Here is a 17,916-nt window from a genome sequence, read left to right on the forward strand (position 1 = left end):
TCCCACCTCAGGCATTCTCCCCGTGTCTGCATGGGTTTCCTCCGGGTGCTCCGGTTTCCTCCCACAATCCAAAAAATGTGCAGGTTAGGTGAATTGGCCATGCTAAATTGCCCGCAGTGTTAGGTGAAGGGGTAAATGTAGGGGAATGGGTCTGGGTGGGTTACATTTCGGCGGGTCGGTGTGGACTTGTTGGGCCGAAGGGCCTGTTTCCACACTGTAAGTAATTTAAACTAATCTAAGAAGAACACTTATACAAGGTATTCGCCAAAAACAGATACCGGCGCAATTTTATCAACAGATGCCTAAGGGAAAGACAATGGAATGAGGACATGCCACAACCCAAAGGACTAGCCACACTACCATACATCAAGAGCATTTCCGAACTGACAACCAGACTATTATGTCCACTAGGACTCATAACAGCACACAAACCAACAGCCACTCTCAGACAACAACTCACCAGAACGAAGGACCCAATACCCAGCAGCAGCAAAACCAATGTAGTGTACAAAATCCCATGCGAGGACTGCACAAAACACTAGATAGGGCAAACAGGAATGCAGCTAACGATCTGCATCCATGAACACCAACTAACCACGAAACGACACAACCAGCTATCCTTAGTAGCCACACACGCAGATGACAAGCAACATGAATTCGACTGGGACAACACTACTATTATAGGACAAGCCAAACAGAGAACAGCCAGGGAATTCCTAGAGGCATGGCACTCATCCACAGATTCAATCAATAAGCACATCGACCTGGACCCAATATACCGGCCACTGCAGCGGACAGCTGGAACTGACAACCGGAAGCAGCAGAGACAAACCACTATAAATGCCGGAGGAAACATCACAGAAGCGCTTCACTGGAGGCTCCCAAGCACTTGAGGATGTCACCTAGACAGAGGATGAAAAGTCTGCAACACAAATTCCCAGCTCGGCGTACAGAACCACAACAATGAGCACCGGAGCTACAAGTCTTCTCATGGACTATGCTATATCCTTTAACAATTTTCTCAACTTGTCATGACACTTCAGAGATTGACGTGTGTGAACCTCGAGATCTCTCCATTCAACCCCATTAAACAATCAGACACTTTTCCCAGTGCATTACTTCCTCAATCTGACAGTGAAATGGCAACTCATGTCTTCAGTGTCTGGAATGTGACTTGAATCCTTGACCTTCTGACTCAAAGTGCAAGTGACTGAGCCACAGCTGAGAATATAAGATTTGTTTTTCATTAGCAGGATTAAGACATCACTGGCTCAGCTAGCATTTATTGCCTATCCACATTGTGTCAACCATTTTGCTGTGGGTCTGGAGTCACATGTAAACCAGACTAAATAAAGATGGCAGTTTTCTTCACTAAAGGACACTAGTGAAGGAGATGGGTTTGTCTGACAATCGACAATGGATTCACGGTCATCGTTCTTAATTCCAGATTTTTAAAATTGCATTTAAATTCCACCATCTGTCAGAGCAAGATTGAGCCTGGGACCATAGAACATTACCTGGATCTCTGGATTAACTGTCCACCGATAATATCACTAACCTGTCACCTCCCTCAGGGTCTCCTGACTTTATGATTTCTTACAGTATTGTGTGCAATTTTTTTTTATTAGGGAAGCAACAGTTTAGTTCTGTACTGATGTTATTCTAGTTTAATGAAGGAAATGCTCTCACTGGCAGGTATGTTTTTCAAGGAGATTGGATCACCCATGTTTAAGTAAATAATCAAGAATGGACAGAAGGACCATGGCCAAGTCGGGTAACAGAAATCATGGATAAAGATGATTAGACAGTAACTTGTTCCAAGCGCACTTTTGGTATCAAGTCATCAATGTGCTCTCAACAATCATCTTTCCAAACAGAGCTACCTTAGTGTGTAACATTCTGGGTCAAATCATCAATGAATGATCCAGAGACTCTCCACATCATCTTTCTTCCCCACAACCAGCACACAATTTGTCACCTTTCACTATTCACTGCTACAGAAGGCTTTGGAGGCCAGGTCATTGAGTATATGTAAGACAGAGGTAGGTGAATCCTTGATTGTTAAAGGGATCAAGGATTACAGGGAGAAAGCAGGAGAATGGGGTTGAGAAGCTTATCACCCACGATTGAATGGTGGAGCAGACCCATTGGGTTGAATGGCCCAATTCCTGCTCCTATGTTTTATGGTCTTCTCATCAGCTCTACTCTATCCTAAACTCAGGAGAATTGGTTAACAAGCAGCTGGCTTGATACCTGTAAGAGCTAATTGCATTGGCAAGGTTTGCCAACTGAAGTTGACAGAATAGATCAGGGAGAAAGAGAGCGCGCTTGTGGTGGAGTGGTAGTGTTCCTATCTGAACCTGGAGGTTGAGGTCCAAGTCCCAACTGCACAAGAGGTGTATCATAACATCTCTGATTAGGTTGATTAGATTTTTTTAAAACAACTGAAAGAATGAGATTGCACACAATATCTTCTGGGAGCTGTAATCCATCAATGTGACATGGAAGCATGCATTAGGTTCGCCAGAGTGATGCTGCCATTCCACCTCTTCACTTAGGAGCCCAGTGAAGCAACAAGACTCAAAGACAATAGCAGCTTCCATTCAAATACCTCATTTAATGTAGCAAAGCCTTCCAGGCCATTTCATATGAGTGTTGTCAGAGTCAAAGAGTGTGGTGCTGGAAAAGCACAGCCAGTCAGGCAGCATCTGAAGAGCAGGAGCGTCGACATTTCAAGCATACGTTAGTCACCAGAATGACGATTCTCCTGCTCCTCGATGCTGCCTGACTGGCTGTGCTTTCCCAGCACCACGCTCTTCGACTCTAATCTCCAGCATCTGAGTGTTGTTATTGTTTTAAAAAATTGCTTGATATAGTACAGCAATTGAGCATTGCTAAAAGGAGACAAAAGCAAATGTTTTCAACATGCACTCATTTGGACCGGAACACAAGACACCAAACTTTGGTAGGAAAGACTAGTTTTTAAAAATTTTATTAAACTGTACAAATACAGTTGACAATAAACAGAAAGCAGCAGTTCACCAGGGCAGTAAAGCCAAACCCCAAACCCCACTGTTCAACCAGTTTTCAGTAAGGGGAGGACAAACCTCAAATCCCACTTCCATTTATCACAAAGATAACAATGACAAACACAGACAAGACAGTGCAATCACATGAGAAACAGTGCGTAGAACACAGACCCAATATAGCTATAAAAGAGATATCTGACACCCATCTGCACCACATACTGATCAGACTGTCCTTGACTAGCCTTCCCGCAGGACAGTTATCAGCCTTCCGGTCTCTGGCTGCCCTGTGTACTGACTGACCCTCCCAAGCCAGCTTTCCTCTGGGACGGACATCAGCCACAGGTTCCTGGTCACCCCAGTACTAACCGAACCACCCCTGACCTGCATTCCTACAGACAGGCTGTCAACATTCCAGTACCCGGCCACCCTACGTACTGACTGACCCTTTCCCTTGGGCCAGTGTTCCTATGGACTGACCATTGGCTGTCCAGCTCCCAGCCTGTCTGCTTACTGACCAATCCTCCCCCAGTCGGCCTTCCTACAGCTTAAGACTAGTTTCTTATAAGACTAATTGGTTCAGCCATGAAGATTCAACAGGAGCTGTTAAGTATCAATCTCAGCTAATTGATTAAACACAGGCCAAACGGGTAGACTCAGATTGGTCAAAGTGTGACGATGGAGAATGAAGCTGAGACCTTCCCTCTTTCTTGATGAAAAGGGTTTAAGATGTTTACAACCTCCTTTTGCCTATAAGATCAAGGTCTAATTTGTGAATATATATGGCCTCTAGCACATGCTCGGTGTGAATGGTGTTATTAAAAATGTTGTATAGATGTTTATTAATAATGATGTTGATAGGGAGAGAAGTAGCAGCGTTATTAATAATGATGCTATTAATAATAATCATATTGATAATGATATTAATAATTATCTGTATTAATAACAATGTTATACAGTTGTTATTTATAATGCTGTTAATGGGAAGGGACTATGGTGTTATCAATGATGTTGTTATCATGATGTTATAGTGTTAGTAGGAAGTGTGAGGGTATTATCAATATTAATGATGCTATATAGATGTTATTATCAATGATGATGGTTGTCATTAGTAGTCATATTATTATTGATAATGATTTGTTTGGTTAATGGGAAGGGAGTGAGCAGGATCTTAATAAATGAAGTCACAATGAAGTGACTTCATTAAAGTCACTGATGTTATTATTAATAATAAAAATATTAAAAATGGAGTGGCTCGGTGGCTCAGCGGTTAGCACTGCTGCCTCACAGTGCCAGGGACCCGGGTTCGATTCCCGCCTCATTGCACGTTCTCCCCGTGTCTGCGCGGGTTTCCTCCGGGTGCTCTGGTTTCCTCCCACGGTCCAAAAATTAGGTGAATTGGTCATGCTAAATTGCCCGTAGAGTTAGGTGCATTAGTTAGGGGGAATGGGTCTGAGTGGGTTACTCTTCGGATGTCGGTATGGACTAGTTGGGCCCAAGGGCTTGTTTCCACACTGTAGGGAATCTAAGAATCTAATCCAAGTAATATTAAATGAAATTGAGCAAACAGCAGGATGGAATTGATAATATTGTTATTAATATCGATGTTCTTATTAAAACTGATGATGCTATTAATAATGTTGATGTTGGTAGTGATTTTATTGCTACAGTTGATAATAATGTTGTTTTTAATAATGGTGTTACATTGTTACTGGGGAGTGAGCAGTGCTATTAATGATGTTATGAAACCCATTACCTTCCAGTTAAAATTATTTATAACAGTAACATCACTAATATAATATCATTATTATGGTCATCTCCATCCCACCATCTACTCCATTCTGACTAATATTATTCATAATAATATCACTATTAGTAACAACATAATTAATGATGGCATCATTAATATCAGCTCCTTTCCTCCACATTAATCATAATTATAACATCATCATCATCAATAACATTAGTAATATAACACATGATGTTATTACTAATGATATTATTATTGTTGTGAATAATACAATGCAGTGGGTGGTGGGATGGAGCTGATAATAAGTGCAATTTTAAAAATGCTGCAACTAATAGCAGTGATATATAGTATTACAATGTCACTAATGTTATTAGTAGCAATAGTGCATATTAAAAATGATTATGAATAATGATATTAATATGAAAAAATTCAGTGAAGGGTGTTGGTAGTGATGTTAATATTTATCATATTAAATATTGTTATTAATAGTGACTCCACTATCATCAATACCATTATTAATCCTTGTAATGAAAGGGACACAATCATTACTGATGATATTGTTAATAATAGTCATTCTATTACTATTAATAGCATTATTAATTGTTATTAATGGCGATTGTATTTTATTGATGGTATTGCCAATGATTGTTATTTATAGTGACCCATTACTGTTAATCCCATCATTAATTATTGTTGTTGACAGTGACTCGGTTATTATTGATGGCGGTGGTATTTTGTTCATGCGGAGGAATGGAGCTCACGGCCCGGCTGTTAGCGGTTCCAGATGCCGGCAGTGTAACCCTCCGCCGAGTGACAAGGTGCAGGTGGCGGGAAAGTAGAAAATAACAGCGGATAGAGTGAGTGAGGGAGGGAGGGAGAGGGAGAGGGTGAGAGTGAGTGAGGGAAGGAGAGAGACGGAGTGGGGGATGGAGTGAGAGATGGAGTGAGGGAGGGAGAGGGGGATGGAATAAGGGAGAGAGATGGAGATAGTGAGGGAGGGCCATGGAGATAGAGCGGGAGATGGAGATAGAGAGAGTGAAGGAGATGGTGGGAGGGAGAGAGAGGGAGATGGAGATAGGGAGGGAGATGGAGATAGAGAGACTGAGGGAGATGAAGAGTGAGAGGGAGATGGGGATAGGGTGAGGGAGAGAGGGAGATTGAGATACAGTGAGGGAGATGGAGATAGAGAGAGTGAGGGAGATGGAGATACAGTGTAGGGAGATAGAGAGAGTGAGGAAGATGGAAATAGAGCGAGATGGAGTGAGATGTAGTGAGGGAGGGAGATGGAGGTAGGGAGAGAGAGGGCGACGGAGATAGGAGAGAGAGGGCGATGGAGATAGGGAGAGAGCGCGAGATGGAAATAGTGCGAGATGGAGTGAGGGAGATGGAGATGGTGGGAGGGAGAGAGATGGAGATAGGGAGAGAGATGGAGATAGGGAGAGAGAGGGCGACGGAGATAGGGAGAGATAGCGAGATGGAAATAGAGCGAGATGGAGTGAGGGAGGGAGATGGAGTGAGTGAGAGAGATGTAGAGTGAGACAGGGAGATGGAGATGGTGGGAGGGAGAGAGGGAGATGGAGATAGGGAGAGAGAGGGAGATGCAGATAGGGATGGAGATGGAGAGACTGAGGGAGATGAAGAGTGAGAGGGAGATGGGGATAGGGTGAGGGAGAGAGGGAGATTGAGATACAGTGAGGGAGAGGAGATAGAGTGAGGGAGATGGAGATATAGTGGAGGGAGATACAGTGGGGGAGGGAGAGAGCGAGATACAGTGGGGGAGATAGAGAGAGTGAGGGAGATGGAAATAGAGTGAGATGGAGTGAGGGAGAGAGAGGGAGATGGAGATAGAGAGAGCGATATGGAAATAGAGCCAGATGGAGTGAGGGAGGGAGGTGGAGTGAGGGAGGGAGATGGAGTTAGGGAGAGAGAGTGAGATGGAAATAGAGCGAGATGGAGAGAGGGAGATGGAGATAGGGAGAGAGAGCGAGATGGAAATAGTGCGAGATGGAGTGAGGGAGATGGAGATTGAGGGAGGGAGAGAGATGGAGAGTGAGACAGGGAGATGGTGGGAGAGAGGGAGATGGAGATAGGGAGAGAGATGGAGATAGGGAGAGAGAGGGCGACGGAAATAGGGAGAGATAGCGAGATGGAAATAGAGCGAGATGGAGTGAGGGAGGGAGATGGAGATAGGGAAAGAGAGGGAGATGGAGATAGGGAGAGAGAGGGCGACGGAGATAGGGAGAGAGAGCACGTTGGAAATAGTGTGAGATGGAGTGAGGGAGATGGAGATTGAGGGAGGGAGAGAGAAGGAATGAAGGAGGGAGATGGAGTGAGGGAGGGAGAGAGATGGAGAGTGAGACAGGGAGATGGAGATGGTGGGAGGGAGAGAGATGGAGAGAGGGAGATGGAGATAGGGAGAGAGAGCGAGATGGAAATAGAGCGAGATGGAGTGAGGGAGGGAGATGGAGTGAGGGAGGAAGATGGAGATATTGTGGAGGGAGAGAGGGAGATACAGTCGGGGAGGGAGAGAGAGTGAGGGAGATGGAGATAGGGAGAGAGACGGCGATGGAGATAGGGAGAGAGAGCGAGATGGAAATAGTGTGAGATGGAGTGAAGGAGGGAGTGAGAGAGATGGAGAGTGAGACAGGGAGATGGAGATGGTGGGAGGGAGAGAGAGGGAGATGAAGATAGGGAGAGAGAGAGGGCGACGGAGATAGGGAGAGAGAGCGCGTTGGAAATAGTGTGAGATGGAGTGAGGGAGATGGAGATTGAGGGAGGGAGAGAGATGGAATGAGGGAGGGAGATGGAGATAGAGAGACTTAGGGAGATGAAGAGTGAGAGGGAGATGGGGATAGGGTGAGGGAGAGAGGGAGATTGAGATACAGTGAGGGAGATGGAGCTATAGCGTAGGGAAGGAGGGAGATACAGTGGGGGAGGGAGATAGAGAGAGTGAGGGAGATGGAAATAGAGCGAGATGGAGTGAGGGAGAGAGATGGAGATGGAGACAGGGAGAGAGAGGGCGACGGAGATAGGGAGAGAGATGGAGACAGGGAGAGAGAGAGGGCGATGGAGATAGGGAGAGAGAGCGAGATGGAGTGAGGGAGAGAGAGCGAGATGGAGGTAGGGAGAGAGAGGGCGATGAAGATAGGGAGAGAGAGGGCGACGGAGATGGGGAGAGAGAGCGAGATGGAAATAGTGCGAGATGGAGTGAGGGAGATGGAGATTGAGGGAGGGAGAGAGATGGAGAGTGAGACATAGAGATGGTGGGAATGAGAGAGATGGAGATAGGAAGAGAGAGGGCGATGGAGATAGGGAGAGAGAGGAGACGGAGATAGGGAGAGAGAGGACGATGGAGATAGGGAGAGAGAGGGCGACGGAGATAGGGAGAAAGAGCGAGATGGAGTGAGGGAGAGAGGTGTAGAGTGAGACAGAGTGATGATGATGGTGGGAGGGAGAGAGGGAGATGGAGATAGGGGGAGAGAGAGGGAGATGGAGATAGGGAGGGAGATGGAGATAGAGAGACTGAGGGTGATGAAGAGTGAGAGGGAGATGGGGATAGGGTGAGGGAGAGAGGGAGATTGAGATACAGTGAGGGAGATGGAGATATAGTGGAGGGAGGGAGATACAGTGGGGGAGATAGAGAGAGTGAGGGTGATGGAAATAGAGCAAGATGGAGTGAGGGAGAGAGAGCGAGATGGAAATAGTGCGAGATGGAGTGAGGGAGATGGAGATTGAGGGAGGGAGAGAGATGGAGAGTGAGACATGGAGATGGTGGGAGAGAGGGAGATGGAGATAGGGAGAGAGAGGGCGACGGAGATAGGGAGAGAGAGCGAGATGGAAATAGAGCGAGATGGAGTGAGGGAGGGAGATGGAGATAGGGAGAGAGAGGGCGACGGAGATAGGGAGAGAGAAAGAGATGGAAATAGTGTGAGATGGAGTGAGGGAGGGAGATGGAATGAGGGAAGGAGATGGAGTGAGGGAGATGGAGATTGAGGGAGGGAGAGAGATGGAGAGTGAGACATGGAGATGGTGGGAGGGAGAGAGATGGAGATAGGGAGAGAGAGGGCGATGGAGATAGGGAGAGAGAGGGCTATGGATATAGGGAGAGAGCGTGATGGAGATAGGGAGAGAGAGAGAGGAGACGGAGATAGGGAGAGAGAGGGCGATGGAGATAGGGAGAGAGTGGGCGATGGAGAAAGGGAGAGAGAGAGGAGACAGAGATAGGGAGAGAGGAGACAGAGATAGGGAGAGAGGAGACAGAGATAGGGAGAGAGAGCGAGATGGAGTGAGGGAGAGAGATGTAGAGTGAGACAGGGAGATGGAGATGGTGGGAGGGAGTGAGGTGGAGAGAGGGAGATGGAGAGAGGGCGAAGGAGATCGGGAGAGAGAGCGAGATGGAAATAGTGTGAGATGGAGTGAGGGAGAGAGATGGAGAGTGAGACATGGAGGTGGTGGGAGGGAGAGAGATGGAGATAGGGAGAGAGAGGGCGATGGAGATAGGGAGAGAGAGGGCGATGGAGATAGGGAGAGAGAGGGAGATGGAGATAGGGAGAGAGAGGGAGATGGAGATAGGGAGAGAGAGAGGAGAAGGAGATAGGGAGAGAAAGAGGAGAAGGAGATAGGGAGAGAGAGAGGAGACAGAGATAGGGAGAAAGAGGGCGATGGAGATAGGGAGAAAGAGCGAGATGGAGTGAGTCAGGGAGATGGAGTGAGGGAGAGAGATGGAGTGAGGGAGAGAGATGTAGAGTGAGACAGGGTGATGATGATGGTGGGAGGGAGAGAGGTGGAGAGAGGGAGATGGAGATAGGGGGAGAGATAGGGAGGGAGATGGAGATAGAGAGACTGAGGGAGATGAAGAGTGAGAGGGAGATGGGGATAGGGTGAGGGAGAGAGGGAGATTGAGATACAGTGAGGGAGATGGAGATATAGTGGAGGGAGGGAGGGAGATACAGTGGGGGAGGGAGAGGGAGATACAGTGGGGGCGATAGAGAGAGTGAGGGAGATGGAAATAGAGCGAGATGGAGTGAGGGAGAGAGAGCGAGATGGAGTGAGGGAGAGAGTGCGAGATGGAGAGAGGGCGATGGAGATAGGGAGAGAGAGCGAGATGGAAATAGTGCGAGATGGAGTGAGGGAGATGGAGATTGAGGGAGGGAAAGAGATGGAGAGTGAGACATGGACATGGTGGGAGGGAGAGAGAGGGAGATGGAGATAGGGAGAGAGAGGGCGACGGAGATAGGGAGAGAGAGCAAGATGGAGTGAGGGAGGGAGATGGAGATAGGGAGAGAGAGGGAGATGGAGATAGGGAGAGAGAGGGCGACGGAGATAGGGAGAGAGAGCGAGATGGAAATAGTGTGAGATGGAGTGAGGGAGGGAGATGGAATGAGGGAAGATGAAGTGAGGGAGATGGAGATTGAGGGAAGCAGATGGAGTGAGGGAGATGGAGATTGAGGGAGGGAGAGAGATGGAGAGTGAGACAGGGAGATGGAGATGGTGGGAGGGAGAGAGAGCGAGATGGAAATAGAGGGAGATGGAGTGAGGGAGGGAGATGGAGATATAGTGGAGGGAGATACAGTGGGGGAGATCGAGAGAGTGAGGGAGAGAGATGGAATGAGGGAGAGAGAGGGAGATGGAGATAGGGAGAGAGAGCGAGATGGAAATAGTTTGAGATGGAGTGAGGGAGGGAGATGGAGATTGAGGGAGGGAGATGGAGATTGAGGGAGGGAGAGAGATGGAGAGTGAGACATGGAGATGGTGGGAGGGAGAGAGATGGAGATAGGGAGAGAGAGGGAGATGGAGATAGGGAGAGAGAGAGGAGACGGAGATAGGGAGAGAGAGAGGAGACGGAGATAGGGAGAGAGAGAGGAGACGGAGATAGGGAGAGAGAGGGCGATGGAGAGAGAGGAGACGGAGATAGGGAGAGAGAGAGGAGACGGAGATAGGGAGAGAGGAGACGGAGATAGGGAGAGAGGAGACGGAGATAGGGAGAGAGAGGGCGATTGAGATAGGGAGAGAGAGCAAGATGGAAATAGTGTGAGATGGAGTGAGGGAGGGAGATGGAATGAGGGAAGGAGATGGAGTGAGGGAGATGGAGATTGAGACATGGATATGGTGGGAGAGAGAGGGCAACGGAGATAGGGAGAGAGAGCAAGATGGAAATAGAGCGAGATGGAGTGAGGCAGGGAGATGGAGATAGGGAGAGAGAGGGCGACGGAGATAGGGAGAGAGAGCTAGATGGAAATAGTGCGAGATGGAGTGAGGGAGGGAGATGGAGATAGGGAGAGAGAGGGAGATGGAAATAGAGCGAGATGGAGTGAGGGAGGGAGATGGAGACAGGGAGAGAGAGGGCGACGGAGATAGGGAGAGAGAGTGAGATGGAAATAGTACGAGATGGAGTAAGGGAGGGAGATGGAGTGAGGGAGATGGAGATTGAGGGCGGGAGAGAGATGGAGAGTGGGACAGGGAGATGGTGGGAGGGAGAGAGAGGGAGATGGAGATAGGGAGAGAGAGCGAGATGGAGTGAGGGAGGGAGATGGAGATAGGGAGAGAGAGGGCGACGGAGATAGGGAGAGAGAGCGAGATGGAAATAGTGTGAGATGGAGTGAGGGAGGGAGATGGAGTGAGGGAGATGGAGATTGAGGGATGGAGAGAGATGGAGAGTGAGACAGGGAGATGGTGGGAGGGAGAGAGATGGAGATAGGGAGAGAGAGGGCGATGGAGATAGGGAGAGAGAGCGTGATGGAGATAGGGAGAGAGAGCGTGATGGAGATAGGGAGAGAGAGGGAGATGGAGATAGGGAGAGAGAGGGAGATGGAGATAGGGAGAGAGAGAGGAGACGGAGATAGGGAGAGAGAGGGCGATGGAGATAGGGAGAGAGAGGGCGATGGAGATAGGGAGAGAGAGCGAGATGGAAATAGTGTGAGATGGAGTGAGGGAGGGAGATGGAGTGAGGGAGATGGAGATTGAGGGAGGGAGATGGAGATGGTGGGAGGGAGAGAGATGGAGATAGGGAGAGAGAGGGCGATGGAGATAGGGAGAGAGAGAGGGCGATGGAGATAGGGAGAGAGTGGGCGATGGAGAAAGGGAGAGAGAGAGGAGACAGAGATAGGGAGAGAGGAGACAGATAGGGAGAGAGGAGACGGAGATAGGGAGAGAGAGGGCAGCGGACATAGGGAGAGAGAGCGAGAGGGAGTGAGGGAGAGAGATGTAGAGTGAGACAGGGAGATGGAGATGGTGGGAGGGAGTGAGGTGAAGGGAGGGAGATGGAGATAGGGAGGGAGAGGGCGACGGAGATAGGGAGAGAGAGCGAGATGGAAATAGAGGGAGATGGAGTGAGGGAGAGAGATGGAGTGAGGGAGGGAGATGGAGATATAGTGGAGGGAGAGAGGGAGATACAGTGGGGGAGGGAGATACATTGGGGGAGATCGAGAGAGTGAGGGAGAGAGATGGAATGAGGGAGAGAGAGGGAGATGGAGATAGAGAGAGAGAGGGCGATGGAGATAGGGAGAGAGAGGGCGACGGAGATAGGGAGAGTGAGCGAGATGGAAATAGTGCGAGATGGAGTGAGGGAGGGAGATGGAGATTGAGGGAGATGGAGATTGAGGGAGGGAGATGGAGATTGAGGGCGGGAGAGAGATGGAGAGTGAGACATGGAGATGGTGGGAGGGAGAGAGAGGGCGACGGAGATAGGGAGAGAGAGCGAGATGGAAATAGAGCGAGATGGAGTGAGGGAGGGAGGGAGATGGAGATAGGGAGAGAGAGCGAGATGGAGTGAGGGAGATGGAGTGAGAGAGAGCAATGGAGATAGGGAGAGAGAGAGGGCGACGGAGATAGGGAGAGAGAGAGGGTGACTGAGATAGGTAGAGAGAGCGAGATGGAAATCGAGCGAGATGGAGTGAGGGAGGGAGATGGAGTGAGGGAGGGAGATGGAGATGGTAAGAGGGAGAGAGATGGAGATAGGGAGAGAGAGGGAGATGGAAATAGAGCGAGATGGAGTGAGGGAGGGAGATGGAGTGAGGGAGGGAGATGGAGACGGTGATAGGGAGAGAGAGGGCGACGGAGATGGGGAGAGAGAGCGAGATAGAAATAGAGCGAGATGGAGTGAGGGAGATGGAGATTGAGGGAGGGAGAGAGATGGAGAGTGAGACAGGGAGATGGTGGGAGGGAGAGAGATGGAGATGGAGATAGGGAGAGAGAGGGCGACGGAGATAGGGAGAGAGAGCGAGATGGAGTGAGGGAGGGAGATGGAGATAGGGAGAGAGAGGGAGATGGAGATAGGGAGAGAGAGGGCGACGGAGATAGGGAGAGAGAGCGAGATGGAAATAGTGTGAGATGGAGTGAGGGAGGGAGATGGAATGAGGGAAGATAGAGTGAGGGAGATGGAGATTGAGGGAAGCAGATGGAGTGAGGGAGATGGAGATTGAGGGAGGGAGAGTGATGGAGAGTGAGACAGGGAGATGGTGGGAGGGAGAGAGAGGGCGACGGAGATAGGGAGAGTGAGCGAGATGGAAATAGAGGGAGATTGAGTGAGGGAGATGGAGTGAGGGAGGGAGATGGAGATATAGTGGAGGGAGAGAGGGAGATACAGTGGGGGAGGGAGAGAGAGTGAGGGAGAGAGATGGAATGAGGGAGATGGAGATAGGGAGAGAGAGGGCGATGGAGATAGGGAGAGAGAGCGAGATGGAAATAGTGCGAGATGGAGTGAGGGAGGGAGATGGAGTGAGGGAGATGGAGATTGAGGGAGAGAGATGGAGAGTGAGACATGGAGGTGGTGGGAGGGAGAGAGATGGAGATAGGGAGAGAGAGGGCGATGGAGATAGGGAGAGAGAGAGAGGGGAAGGAGATAGGGAGAGACAGAGGAGACGGAGATAGGGAGCGAGAGAGGAGACGGAGATAGGGAGAGAGAGGGCGATGGAGATAGGGAGAAAGAGCGAGATGGAGTGAGGGAGAGAGAGGGAGATGGAGATAGACTGAGGGAGAGAGGGAGATTGAGATACAGTGAGGGAGATGGAGATAGAGAGAGTGAGGGAGATGGAGATATAGTGGAGGGAGATACAGTGGGGGAGGGAGAGAGAGTGAGGGCGATGGAAATAGAGCGAGATGGAGTGAGGGAGATGGAGGTATGGAGAGAGAGGGCGACGGAGATAGGGAGAGAGAGCGAGATGGAAATAGTGCGAGATTGAGGGAGGGAGAGAGATGGCGAGCGAGACATGGAGATGGTGGGAGGGAGAGAGAGGGCGACGGAGATAGGGAGAGAGACCGAGATGGAAATAGAGCGAGATGGAGTGAGGGAGATGGAGTGAGAGAGAGCAATGGAGATAGGGAGAGAGAGAGGGTGACTGAGATAGGTAGAGAGAGCGAGATGGAAATCGAGCGAGATGGAGTGAGGGAGGGAGATGGAGTGAGGGAGAGAGATGTAGAGTGAGACAGGGTGATGATGATGGTGGGAGGGAGAGAGGTGGAGAGAGGGAGATGGAGATAGGGGGAGAGAGAGGGAGATGGAGATAGAGAGACTGAGGGAGATGAAGAGTGAGTGGGAGATGGGGATAGGGTGAGGGAGAGAGGGAGATTGAGATACAGTGAAGGAGATGGAGATATAGTGGAGGGAGGGAGGGAGATACATTGGGGGAGATAGAGAGAGTGAGGGAGATGGAAATAGAGCGAGATGGAGTGTGGGAGGGAGAGGGAGTGAGGGAGAGAGAGCGAGATGGAGAGAGGACGATGGAGATAGGGAGAGAGAGGGCGACGGAGATAGGGAGAGAGAGGGAGATGGAAATAGTGCGAGATGGAGTGAGGGAGATGGAGATTGAGGGAGGGAGAGAGATGGAGAGTGAGACATGGAGATGGTAGGAGAGAGGGCGACGGAGATAGGGAGAGAGAGCGAGATGGAGTGAGGGAGGGAGATGGAGTGAGGGAGGGAGATGGAGATAGGGAGAGAGAGGGCGCCGGAGATAGGGAGAGAGAGCGAGATGGAAATAGAGGGAGATGGAGTGAGGGAGGGAGATGGAGTGAGGGAGGGAGATGGAGTGAGGGAGGGAGATGGAGATATAGTGGAGGGAGAGAGGGAGATACAGTGGGGGAGGGAGATACATTGGGGGAGATCGAGAGAGTGAGGGAGAGAGATGGAATGAGGGAGAGAGAGGGAGATGGAGATAGAGAGAGGGAGGGCGATGGAGATAGGGAGAGAGAGGGCGACGGAGATAGGGAGAGTGAGCGAGATGGAAATAGTGTGAGATGGAGATTGAGGGAGATGGAGATTGAGGGAGGGAGATGGAGATTGAGGGCGGGAGAGAGATGGAGAGTGAGACATGGAGATGGTGGGAGGGAGAGAGAGGGCGACGGAGATAGGGAGAGAGAGCGAGATGGAGTGAGGGAGGGAGATGGAGATGGTAGGAGGGAGAGAGATGGAGATAGGGAGAGAGAGGGAGATGGAAATAGAGCGGGATGGAGTGAGGGAGGCAGGGAGATGGAGATAGGGAGAGAGAGGGCGACGGAGATAGGGAGAGAGAGCGAGATAGAAATAGTGTGAGATGGAGTGAGGGAGAGAGATGGAGAGTGAGACATGGAGATGGTGGGAGGGAGAGAGATGGAGATAGGGAGAGAGAGGGAGATGGAGATAGGGAGAGAGAGTGAGCGAGGAGACGGAGATAGGGAGAGAGAGTGAGATGGAAATAGTGCGAGATGGAGTGAGGGAGGGAGATGGAGTGAGGGAGATGGAGATTGAGGGAGGGAGAGAGATGGAGAGTGAGACAGGGAGATGGAGATGATAGAAGGGAGAGAGAGGGAGATGGAGATAGGGAGTGAGAGCGAGATAGAAATAGTGTGAGATGGAGTGAGGGAGGGAGATGGAGTGAGGGAGATGGAGATTGAGGGAGGGAGAGAGATGGTGAGTGAGACATGGAGATGGTGGGAGGGAGAGAGAGGGCGACAGGGAGAGAGATGGAGATAGGGAGAGAGAGAGGAGACGGATATAGGGAGAGGAGACGGAGGTAGGGAGAGAGAGAGGAGACGGAGATAGGGAGAGAGAACGAGATGGAAATAGAGCGAGATGGAGTGAGGGAGGGAGATGGACTGAGGGATGGAGATGGTGGGAGGGAGAGAGAGGGAGATGGAGATACGGAGAGAGAGGGAGATGGAGATAGGGAGAGAGAGTGCGACGGAGATGGTGAGAGAGAGTGCGAGATGGAGTGCGGGAGGGAGAGAGATGGAGAGTGAGACATGGAGATGGTGGGAGGGAGAGAGGGAGATGGAGATAGGGAGGCAGATGGAGATAGAGAGACTGAGGGACATGAAGAGGGAGATGAGGATAGAGTGAGGGAGAGAGGGAGATTGAGATACAGTGAGGGAGATGGAGATACAGTGAGGGAGGGAGATACAGTGGGGGAGGTAGAGAGAGTGAGGGAGATAGAGAGAGTGAGGGAGATGGAGATACAGTGAGGGAGGGAGAGAGATGGAGATGGTGGGAGGGAGAGAGAGGGAGATGGAGATAGAGAGACTGAGGGAGATGAAGAGTAAGAGGGAGATGAGGATAGGGTGAGGGAGAGAGGGAGATTGAGACACAGTGAGGGAGATGGAGATAGAGGGAGGGCGAGAGATGGAGAGTGAGACATGGAGATAGGGAGGGAGATGGAGACTGAGGGACATGAGTGAGAGGGAGATGAGGATAGAGTGAGGGAGAGAGGGAGATTGAGATACAGTGAGGGAGGGAGATACAGTGGGGGAGATAGAGAGAGTGAGGGAGATGGAGATAGAGTGAGGGAGGGAGAGAGATGGAGAGTGAGACATGATGGGAGGGAGATGGAGAGAGTGAGGGAGATGGAGGTAGAGAGACTGAGGGAGATGAAGAGTGAAAGGGAGATGGGGATAGGGTGAGGGAGATGGAGATACAGTGAGGGAGATGGAGATAGATAGAGTGAGGGAGGGAGAGCGATGGAGAGTGAGACATGGAGACGGGAAGGAGATGGAGATAGAGAGACTGAGGGAGATGGAGATACAGTGAGGGAGGGAGATACAGTGGGGGAGATAGAGAGAGTGAGGGAGATGGAGATAGAGTGAGGGAGGGAGAGAGATGGAGAGTGAGACATGATGGGAGGGAGATGGAGATAGAGAGACTGAGGGAGATGAAGAGTGAGAGGGAGATGGGGATAGAGTGAGGGAGAGAGGGAGATTGAGAGACCGAGGGAGATGGAAATAGAGCGAGATGGAGTGAGGGAGGGAGATGGAGAGAGGGAGATGGAGATACAGTGAGGGAGATGGAGATAGAGAGACTGAGGGAGACGGAGATAGAGAGATTGAGGGAGACAGAGAGTGAGGGAGGGAGAGTGAGAGGGGGAGATTGAGTGAGGGAGAGAGATGGAAATAGAGAGAGGGAGATTGAGTGAGGGAGATGGGGTGAGAGATGGAGAGTGAGAGCGGGAGATGGAGAGCGAGAGAGAGAGATTGAGATATAGTGATGGAGATAGAGAGAGTGAGGGAGATGGAGGTGCAGAGGGAGGGAGATAGAGATACAGTGAGGGAGGGAGATGGAGATACAGTGAGGGAGGGAAGAAGAGAGATGGAGATGGGGTGAGGGAGGGAAGGAGAGAGAGGGAGGTGGGGTGAGGGAGGGAAGGAGAGAGGGGGGGAGGTGGGGTGAGGGAAGGAGAGAGAGGGGGTGGTGGGGTGAGGGAGGGAGGTGGAGATGGGGTGAGGGAGGGAAGGAGAGAGAGGGAGGTGGAGTTGGAGATGGGGGGAGGGAGAGAAGGAGAGAGGTGGAGATAGGGTGAGGGAGGTGGAGATGGGGGGAGGGAGGGAAGGAAGGAGAGAGAGGGAGGTGGAGATGGGGTAAGAGAGATGGAGAGAGAGTGAGACAGGGAGGTGGAGATAGAGTGATCGAGATGGAGATAGAGAAAGTGAGGGAGAGAGAGGGTTATGAAGATACAATGAGGAAGGGAGAGGGAGATACAGGTGATGGAGATGGAGAGAGAGTGGGACATGGAGGTGGAGATACAGTGAGGGAGATAGAGAGCCTGAGGGAGCAAGAGGGTGTTAGAGAGGGAGATGGAGATACAGTGAGGGAGATGGAGAGAGAGACAGTGAGGGAGATGGAGAGAGAGATAGTGAGGGTGAGGGAGGGAGATGGAGAGAGAGTGAGACATGGAGGTG

General features: G+C 50.5%; 1 protein-coding gene across 2 annotated transcripts in view; it reads left to right on the top strand.

Annotated features, from left to right (window-relative positions):
- The first annotated feature begins 5,584 nt into the window (after nucleotides 1-5,584).
- The window catches only part of sycp3 (synaptonemal complex protein 3), a 95,261-nt gene continuing 82,929 nt past the window's right edge, over nucleotides 5,585-17,916 (top strand). For both annotated transcript variants that reach the window (XM_060845220.1, XM_060845221.1), the window contains exon 1: nucleotides 5,585-5,633. The gene's annotated coding sequence lies outside the window, so the exon portion shown is untranslated. The remainder of the gene's footprint in view (nucleotides 5,634-17,916) is intronic.

This window comes from Hemiscyllium ocellatum, chromosome 26 (assembly GCF_020745735.1).
Source record: "Hemiscyllium ocellatum isolate sHemOce1 chromosome 26, sHemOce1.pat.X.cur, whole genome shotgun sequence".
Classification (NCBI taxonomy): Eukaryota; Metazoa; Chordata; class Chondrichthyes; order Orectolobiformes; family Hemiscylliidae; genus Hemiscyllium; species Hemiscyllium ocellatum.